General features: G+C 51.0%; 1 long non-coding RNA gene across 1 annotated transcript; it reads left to right on the top strand.

The window, feature by feature from the left end:
• The first annotated feature begins 532 nt into the window (after nucleotides 1–532).
• Nucleotides 533–8,151, top strand: LOC122463880. The gene is made up of 3 exons (XR_006287586.1): nucleotides 533–778; nucleotides 1,888–2,122; nucleotides 5,305–8,151. It is a non-coding gene; the product is annotated as an uncharacterized LOC122463880 (long non-coding RNA).
• Nucleotides 8,152–9,952: the final 1,801 nt, after the last annotated feature.

Raw genomic sequence — 9,952 nt, 5'->3', positions numbered from 1 at the left:
TAGCAATCCCCACCTTCCAGGGTGACAAAGCCACACCAGACAAGCTGTCCAGTGCTGTCTCAGACAGCCTTCCACTCCGTATCTCCAGGCCCACTTTCCCAGGAGTTGCTCTGGGTTCCAGCCCCAGGACCCTCGGACTAGCAACCTAGGTGTGCTCATTCCCAGTCCATGTTGCTATTTCCCTGGGCTCCCCCCATCCCACCTCTCTGTCCCCTGGCCTGTCTCTGGTTTACTGCTGGAAGTTCCTCTGTTCCCCATGGCTACTTCACCCTTCTCAGTCTCTTGCCCACTCCCCAGGGCTTACTCTCCCCCTGGATATCCTCCTTGTCCCTAGCCAACTCCCTTTGCAGCTTCAGAATCATTGCAGAGCTCTCCCTGCATTTCCTTTCTCATAAGAGCCTAGTTCTATCCCACAGCTGGGCTTTATTGGCTATTAGGCCCTCTCTAGCCCTGGCTCCCCTCCAGGTGCAGCATCTGAGGTTAATTGTTCTCTTCTGGTGCACATTAACCCACTGGGAGGGGAGAACTGGTTGGTGGATCTGCTGATCAGTAGCTTTCTTCCAGATATCATGCTTCCCCTACACCCATCCAGTCCAGGTTCTCCTCTGGCAACCTAAGCCCATTTCAGGTGGGCACAGAAATCCAGCCCAGGTTATCTGGATAGCCCTGGGCTGCCCCAGGGATTGAGACCAGACCAGAGGTCATGCGACATTTTCTTCAATGATCTGGAAGTAAACATAAAATTGCTGCTGATAAGATGTGCAGACCGCGTGAAGCGGTAAGTAATGATTAGGACAGGGCTGTCATACAAACTGTGTTTTAATAGCGACATATGCAAAGCAGAACAGCACATCTCGGAACAAGAAACACAGGCCATACCTACAGCTCTGGGGACTGTATACTGGGAAGCAGTGAGTCTGGAAAGGATCCAGGGGTCATAGTGGACTAGCAACTAAATGAGCATCCAATGCGATGCTACAGCAAAAAGGGCTGATGCAGGTCTTGGATGTATAAAGAGAGGAGGAGCGGATAGCAGGAGGGAGGTCATTTTGCATCCATATACAGCACTGGTGAGACCGAGACTGGAATTGTGGTGTCCATGTTTTCAAAGGGATGTTGAAAAATTGGAGAAGGTGCAGGAAAGAGCCATGGAATGATTCGAGGGCTGGAGAAAATGCCATAGAGTGAGAGACTCAAAGAGCTTGATCTGTATAGCCTATCCAAAGGAAGATTGACTGGTGACTTGATTACAGTGCGCAAGTACCTTCCTGGGAAGAAAATAGCAGCTTTCGTAGGGCTCTTTAATGGAGCAGAGTAAGGCAGAACAGAAATCAATGGCTGGAGGCTAAAGCCAGCCACGTTCCAACTGGAAGCAAGGCACACATTTTTAACAGTGAGGATGATGAGCCATTGGGACAAGCTACCGAGGGAGCTGGTGGATTATCCAGATCTTGTCTTCATATCAAGACTCGGTGCTTTTGTGGAGAGCTGCTGTAACCAAACACACATTATTGGTCTCGGTACAGGGGTAAATGCGTGAAATTGAATGGCCTGTGATCTACAGGAGATCAGACAAGCTGGTCCCTTCTGGCCTTAAACTGAGTCTATGACACCTCCTCCCAGAGATGCACTCTGAGCCCATTGCAGGTCAGCACCAGAGAGAAGGGGCTTCTCCAGAGAGAAGGGGCTTCTCTATGCTGACCTGCAATGGCTGACCTGCAAAGGGCACAGAGAAGGGGCTCTCCACTGGGGCTGGAAGTGACAAATGCCAGTGCCGCCCCTTCTCTGTGCCCTTCCCTCAATGGATCGTCAAGTGCTTCACGCACAAGTCAAGTTTCACACCATCCCCAGGGGCTGCGCAAGTGTCATGATCCTTTCCTTTTACAGATGGGGAAACCGAGGCAATGAGCAGCAGTGCAACTGCTCCAAGTTAGAAGCACAATCTGGAGTAGAACCCAGGAGGCCTGTACTTTGAGTGGTGTCCGCAGCTTTTGGGACCTGCCCTCATCTCCCTTCACCCCGGGGACTCCGGTGAGAGCAGAGCTGGTTCTGTGGAACAAGGTTTGCTCCTGGGAAGCTTATCCAAGTGTAACCGAGGGATCTCAAGGGGAAGCCTCTGCAGGTAGGCACTCTGCATTCTGCCCCATGATCGCGTCCTTTCCACCAGTTTGGCGTGGGGGTGGGGGTGGGGGTGAACAGGAGAAACTGACAACAAAAACGTATGCCACCTGTGCGCTTCCCTGCTAAACCCTGGGGCTCTGCAACTTGGCTTCCTCCTCTCTGCCCTCTGTAAGGTCTGTATGGGGCAAGCCCAGCTCCTAGCACCAGCCCAGCCCAGCCCAGACTCTGCTAATTGGGGAAGTGCTGGGAATCTTGCAAGAGGGCTCTGGCCTGGAAAGAATCCCTCCTACTCTCCTGGGGGAAGGGAAGGGTGGAAAAGCTCCAAAGCATTGGTGGTTCTAATGGCAATCATTCGCGTATCTCTAGCATTGTCCATCGAAGGACATGGAGGGGAAGCGCCTTGTGCAGGGTCACACAGAACAAGAGCAGATCCACCAATAGAACCCAGGTCTTTTGACTCTCAGGCTAGTACCCCATCTGCTCAACCCCATGGCTGCCTTCAGAGGGGAGGTAGCTTTGCCTCCCCTACTCAGGGTCTGTGGTGGTGAGGACAGCGCTGAGCCCACTCGGGTATGTCCTGGACCTGGGGGTGCTGCAGAGCCAGCTGTGGGCCTGAGCATAGCTGCCCTGCTGCAGTAGGGGTATCCCTGGGGGTGGGGTGGGGCGGGGCAATGCCTGCCCCATGGTCCCTTTGCACGAGGTCAGCTAGTGTGAAGGGAAATCAGGGCAACGTTGAAGAGGGCCTGTGTTTGGTAAGTGCAAGGGCCTTTTAATAGCACCTGCTCAGAAAGTATCTGGATAGAAGTTATGGTGGCACAAGCATTTCTTAGACTCCCTTAAGCACCAAATTCACCCCTAGTGCAACCCCACCAAAGAAAGAAGAGAGAGCACCCCTCTCAGATATTACTCCCTACAAGCTATCTACCTACGTCACTCATCTGGCACCCCTCAGGGTAGTCACATAGGATGTTTGCAGTAGAACAGGGACTTTATCCCAGAGCTCCTACAGCCCAGACTAGCACCCAAACCGCCAGAGCAGCCCTATGTTAAACTTACCCCTTAGCAAGTTCCTGTAGCCCCATTCATCTCAGTGTAGGGCCTTCTCCCTGACTTCTAACATGCATCCCATATAAGAGGGAAGTAGACAGCTTCCCTGTTCCTAAGGACCCAGTCCTAGATGCCGATCAGAAGACGCAGCACTCTAGGGAAGCTCCTATATTTGTATCCAAGTGACTTGGTATTGAACTCTCCCGAAGGATTCCTAGCCATGATGCACTCCAGGGCCTGGGCTCTTCTGCTGCAGGAAACCAGTCATTGGCTTCATCCTGCAGTGGGAACAGGCCCTGAGGAACACACATGTGTGCGCTTCCATCTTGCTGGCCCCTTCCCTCTCCCGGGGGACCATGCTGTCAGCATGAGCAGGGGAACGGGCAACCAAGGGTGGCAGATGGAGGAAGAGAGATCTGGGGGCGGGGAGAAGGAATGAATGAGAGACAGGAGAAGAGAGACAGGAGGAAGGGGAGTGGCAGAGTCAGTGAACGAGCGGGAGTAGAGCGGGGATGGATCAAAGAGCCCATGAGGCTACCGTGCAGTAGCTCTTGTGATATACAGCAACTCCCCGCCCCCCAGCAGCCTGTGAAGCCCAAGCAAACTCATCTGTGCTCTGACAAACTGTCTGACAGCAACACACAAACCTATTAGAGGCAGCTCTTTGGGGCCGGGAAACCTGGGGGGAGGCATTTTCTGCTTGCTGCACCCTTTAATAGATACGTCTTAATGAGTTCCTGTTGGGATTCAGTGCTGATGATGGCGCTCGGGAAGGCGAGGGCAGCAGCTCAATCACAGCCTTGTTCGGGAAGGCACAGCAGCTCCCGGTGCTCCGGGGAGGCCTGCATGGGAGTTCTGCCATTCAGCAAATGCCCAGGCTCGGTGCCCAAGCCGTGGCCTGCCATAGGGCTTGGAGCATGGCTCACCTTCTGGATTTGTGGCACTTCCGGCCAATCCGGCCCAGTGCCTCCCATGTGTAGCTGCTGATCAACCTCAATCCTGCAGCTACTTTAATTCTGGGTGTTAGGATATAGATATTCAGGCCTGTCTGTAAAGGCCTAGACTCTAAGAATGTAGGTATATGTTTATCATTTAGCTAGTAATAGAGGTATATGAGAGAGAATCTGTGGATGGGCCTTCTCTCACTGTGACAGTCTGAGGCCCTGTTCTTAGGCTAAGGCCTTTGGCTAAGCAGCAGAGGCAGCCATAAGCTGGGAAGCGACCGGTCACCTCCTCACATTTCAAACTAGTCAATCAGGGGCTGTTAGGAAGGTGATCCCATCTATCGCCTGAAGGTGATCCCATCTATCGCCTCCAGAGAAAGGGAAGAGCCTAGAAGATGTAAAAGGAAATTTAGGTTGATAGTTTTCTGTCTGGTAAGACAGGTTGCAGAGTAACAGCCGTGTTAGTCTGAATTCGCAAAAAGAAAAGGAGTACTTGTGGCACCTTAGAGACTAACCAATTTATTTGAGCATAAGCTTTCGTGAGCTACAGCAGACCTCACTTATCAATAGACACAGCTGGGAAACCCTTATGTCTTTATAGATGTAGTTGTGAAATCCTCACTTCTGTATTGTTTTGTCATTAGAGTTCCCACTTTGCTATTGTTTATTGGCATGGTCTCTGCCTGGTTCTGTGATTGTTTCTGTCTGCTGTATAATTAATTTTGCTGGGTGTAAACTAATTACGGTGGTGGGATACAATTGGTTAGCTAATCATGTTACAATATGTTAGGATTGGTTAGTTAAATTTCAGTAGAATGATTTGTTAAGGTATAGCTAAGAATATTACTATATAAATTAGGGGCAAACAGGAAGTAAGTTTGGGATTGGAAAATAAGGAAAAAGGAACTTGGATTTAAGCTTGCTGGAAGTTCACCCCAATAAACATTGAATTGTTTGCACCTTTGGACATTGTTGCTCTTTGTTCATGCGAGAAGGACCAGGGAAGTGGGAGAGTGAAGGAATAAGTTTTCTCTAACACTGGGCTCCTCCCAGACAGCTCCTTTGGTGCACGCAAATCCTGGGCAATCGGTCTTCACCCTTCCCGCTCTGCTGAGGCCCCTCTGTCCCAGCCTGCAGTCCCCCTCACCCAGCTCTTCTTTCTATCCAGTCTGTTTTTCTTGTTTATTTCTAGACCACCCATCAGCAGGATGTCGGGGTGCTACTGGAGCTTCGCCCAGGAACTGCTCATTGTGGCACATTGGGTCCAGGCTTTGTGAAGTGGGCCTCCCCTGCTGTGGAGAGGTTCATGAAGCTGATCATGTTTGACACTGGGCCTCTCTGAAGCGAAAAGCTGGCGCCTTGACCTCTCTGTACCTCCCTGGGCCACCAAGTGCTGTTTGCTAGAGGACTGCCTCCTGAGGGAGGCCACTTATGAGCCCAGAAAAATATGGAGAAGTAACAGGATGGATGGGAAGACAGGAAAAGGGACAGCGTGGAGATGGACTGATGTGGTGGTCTGAGGGGTGATGGGATGGAAGGAGGAGGGGTGATGGGATGGAAGAAGGTGTGCTGGGATGAGGCAGACTGGAGTCTGTCTAAATAACAGTATACCTGACGTCTCTGTGTGGCCTACGGCTCTTTCTCTGAGGGGTTTCCCTCTCCCACTGGAGTGGGAGCGAGGTGCTGCTTGGGGTGAGAGTTAATGATGGCACCAGTTCTGAGACTAACCACAAAAGCAAAACTTTGGACGTGCCGACCGGGCATTTCCCCACGTTCCAGGGGGCTGCAGAGCTCTCTCCTGGCGAGATGCCCCTTGCACCAGGCCCATGCATCTTGTACGTCCCTCTGAAGCTCTTGGGGGTAGGAAATGGAGCACGGTCCTCATGCTGCCCCTCTGTATGGGGTGAATTCTCCTTCCCGGGCAGAGCCAGTCTCCTGCCAACCAGACTGGCAGTGCCCAGTCTAAGCTTCCACAACATGCTAATCCAGGGCTCAGCCTCCTGCGCAGGTGCTTCCTGATTTCCTATCCCTGCTTTACAGCGGCTTCGGTTAAATTAATTGGCAATTACCAAAGGTCCATAAAAAAAACCAGACAAGTGTTTCCTTGGAAAGGAGGCTGCGTCCTCAGCCATATTTCCTTCATCCCTCATTGATCCCTCAGCCTCCTCCAGTCACTTAGCAGCCTCTGGGAGGTGTGATTATTCCGTCCCTGACAAACACCTATTTATCTGGGGGCAGCTGCTGTAAAGACTTGGGGACGTAGGGTAATGTAGGCACCTTCCCCAGCATCCGCTATTCATCCTGCGGATGGAGAGTTCTTCACTCTCTCTCATCTGCTGCCATAGCTCATTAGGGGTCTTTGCTCGCTCTTTAGATGGGTGCCTGAGGTGAGGAGCTGGCTGGGCTTGGAAATTCATCTGCATTGTTTCTCCAAGGAGTAGCATAGTTTGCATTACAGACATTTCTAGAGGGTAAAACTGAGTGGATAAGACACGGGGGAAGGACTTAGCAGACCTGGATGCTATTCCCTGTTTGACCTTAAGCAAGACTCTTCTCATCTCTGTTCCTCAGTTTCCTATCTGTAGAGTGGGGCTAATAATCCTTTGTCTTGTCTAGTTACACTGTGAGCTCTTTGGGGCAGGACCATCTCGTGCTATGTGTCACAGCAGGATCCTGACCTTGATTGGGGTAGCTAGATGTTAGTGTACAAGAAATGAGGTGGCAGACTCATCCTTTAGATCATTTGAAACTGGTCGGAGCTAACAATCCTGCGCTGGCCCTCCAGGAGATGGGGCCTGGACTAGATTAGATGGGAGCTAACAGCTCTCTTTGCACCTGTAATTTAAAAGGAATGGTCCTGGTCACTCTGGAGTTATCCCCAGCCCTGCTGCAACTCAGATAGGGATGGTGGGCCCTGCCTCTGGGTCACTGTATTTTCACAGCAGGAGACAAGGGAAGGTCCCAGCTTGGGCTGGCTGTATCCCTTTAAGAAGCATGTGGGCTCCTGAGAATCCCATCCTCTTCCCAGCAACTTGCCAGCAGGATGACTTGCGATGGCTTGGCAGACCTTGCGATCCTGAGACAGGTGGCCTTGGCAGACTCTGCTAGATGGCCAGATTGATTCTTCCTGGTGTCGCTTTCCCTCCCATCTTTCTTCCCTTCCACCAGGTGTTTCTGAGCCATGTAGGCAGACTGTACCGTAGTGATTGGCAAGGGTAAAGGAAGCTTTACAGCACCCCTTAGAATGCTCTCCCCAATTCATAACCTCCTGCTCTCCCCTGGAAAGGGAGACCGACATTCCTCTGACAATGTGAAAGGAGCTCTGCTCTCCTGAAGATCTATACCTCCTGATTGCCGGAGCCCCACGGTTACCAATCAGTGGAGCTGAAGTCGGATAAGATCGGGGCCCAGGACTGATGAGAGAACATTAAGTAGTGCTCTGATTGATATGTGGATAGCTGGTAATCCATGCAATCAGCTCTTTGGGAATCAATTAAGGGGAGTGAGGTCAGCACTGGAAATAGAACGGTTGTTAATCAGCGAGGCTGCAGCAGGGCGGGGGATAACCAGGGGATCCGGTGCCACATCCCTCTGTATGAAGGGCACAAGCAAAGGGAATTAGTGGTGCGAGACATCCAGCGGTATTGGGGTTAAAGAAACAAGTCTGGTTGCTGTTGCTAAGATGCCTTTTGCCATATGCATTGATTCTGGAAGAAGTTAGGAAATCCCTCCACGCTTGCTACAAGCAGGTCAGCTAAAACAAGGAGTTGCACCCAAATGCAGGAATGAGCTCCTCTCCCAAGCCCTGGTTAGAGGTACACAAGCACACAGACATAGGAGCTACCAGACTGGATCAGAGCAGGACTCCATCTAATCCAGAATCCTGTCTCTGAGAGTGGCCAGCCCCAGCTGCTTCAGACGAATCGTGAAGAAACCTCACCTAATAGACAGTTCTGGAATAACCTGGCCAGAGGGGCAATTTCTTTCTGACCTCTGCCAGTCAGTGGCTGCCTCTTGCCCTGAAGCAGGAAGGTTTATGTCCTTTATAAATGTGTATCACCAATGATGTAGTTGCAGGTGATCTTATTATCCTTACAAGCATTTAATCCTTTCTTCAGTCCTACCAAGCTCTTAGCCTCAATGATATCTTGTGGTTAGCAAGTCCCACAGGCCAATCACGCTGTGGGAAGACTACAGTCCCTCCCCCACCCCCCATGCTTTGATGTATAAGTCGAAAAATGTGCAGGGAAGTTTTGTTTTTCATTTGTAGCTTACTTGTCGGGTGCTGGGCTGGGTGCAAAGGATGATACTGCTCAGCCCTTACAATCTAGTTCAGATGCGTCTGATCCCTGAAGATGTGCTGTGAGTCCTAGCAGCTCCTATTAGCTAAGCAGGGTTAGAACTTAGCAAGGATGTGACTAGGAACCTATTTAAGATCTGTTCTCTGGGCCAGTATCGAATTAGTTCCCCCAGCATGGTGTTCTGTGGGGGTGGGTGGGGTGGAATTGTTCCCTTTTCATGAGAGACATAAACCAGAGGTGGCGTTAGTGCTCTTGTCCTGGCCAGATTCCACTGAGGAGGGTTATACTGCGACTCAAATTTTCCCCCTGCAGTTTTAATGGGATATGGGATTCTTCTTTGCTTCTTCCCCTGCAGTGTTGCTGTGCTCTGTTAAACAGCTGCTGTGCTCCACCTCAGCAGTGGGCGATGTGGTCCCTTCCCATCCTCCCAGGGAGTGTGTGAAATGTAATTAGTTAACGCCTGCAAATTGCTCTGAGATCCTTGGAGGGCGCTCAAGAAGTGTAAAGTATTCATTGCGGTCGATGGGGAAATTACCTTCCTGATGACTCTGTGGCCTAATCTTCAGCTCCCAAAAACCTGCAAGGACTGAATGACTAGCTGCATCCTGAACCCCCAAGTTATCAGAGCTAAGGCCAAGATTTTCAAGAAGGATTCGTGATTTTGGTGTCTTGGGGCATTTGCTCCAATGGTGATGCCGTAAAGGGGTTTCAGAGTAGCAGCCGTGTTAGTCTGTATTTGCAAAAAGAAAAGGAGGACTTGTGGCACCTTAGAGACTAACCCATTTATTTGAGCATAAGCTTTCGTGAGCTACAGCTCACTTCATCACGAAAGCTTATGCTCAAATAAACTGGTTAGTCTCTAAGGTGCCCCAAGTCCTCCTGCTCTTTTTGCGGATACAGACTAACACGGCTGCTACTCTGAAACCTGTGTAGAAGGTGCGGCTCTGGATGGAGCTGCGCGCTCCAGCGTATGCCCCGCCTCGGCTTGAGCCCCTGAGCTCCAGCCTGAGCCACCGTGTCTCCGCAGCTATTTTTCGCAGGCCGACACAAGCCCGGCTAGCACGAGTCTGTGGGCCTGGGGTGGGAGGCTCGCTCCCTGATGCCATGGAGACATACTGCTCCCATGATCGTAAAGGGCTATAAACCTCCTTTTGGGGGCAGACAGTTTCATGCAATCACGTGACTTTAAGAAAAGTACCAAGTATGGTGAGATAAAATTGCAAGAGTTGGCAACCCTGCCTGACGCAGGCCTCCGCTTCCCTGGCTACTGGTGTGCTCGTGAATATCCCTGAGTGATTCCATACTCTTCCATTTCCAAACCATCCTCTGGTGTCCTACCGGCAGCTGCTGCTTCACGCCTGTCCTTTTGCTCCTCTTCCCGAGGTTTGTTTCAAGGAAAAGACCCTCCAGCCCCGTTGGCAGAGACTGTTGTCCATTTGGACTCTGACCCTGTCTACTGCAAGTTTCCCCCCGTGCTTTCTCTATTGGCTTGGAGTGGCAGAGCAGCTCAAGCTGAAAAAACACATTTTTATCTTTCAA

The sequence above is a fragment of the Chelonia mydas genome, chromosome 26 (genome assembly GCF_015237465.2).
Source record: "Chelonia mydas isolate rCheMyd1 chromosome 26, rCheMyd1.pri.v2, whole genome shotgun sequence".
In the NCBI taxonomy this organism is placed as follows: domain Eukaryota; kingdom Metazoa; phylum Chordata; order Testudines; family Cheloniidae; genus Chelonia; species Chelonia mydas.
This window is presented reverse-complemented; position numbering and strand designations above follow the sequence as displayed.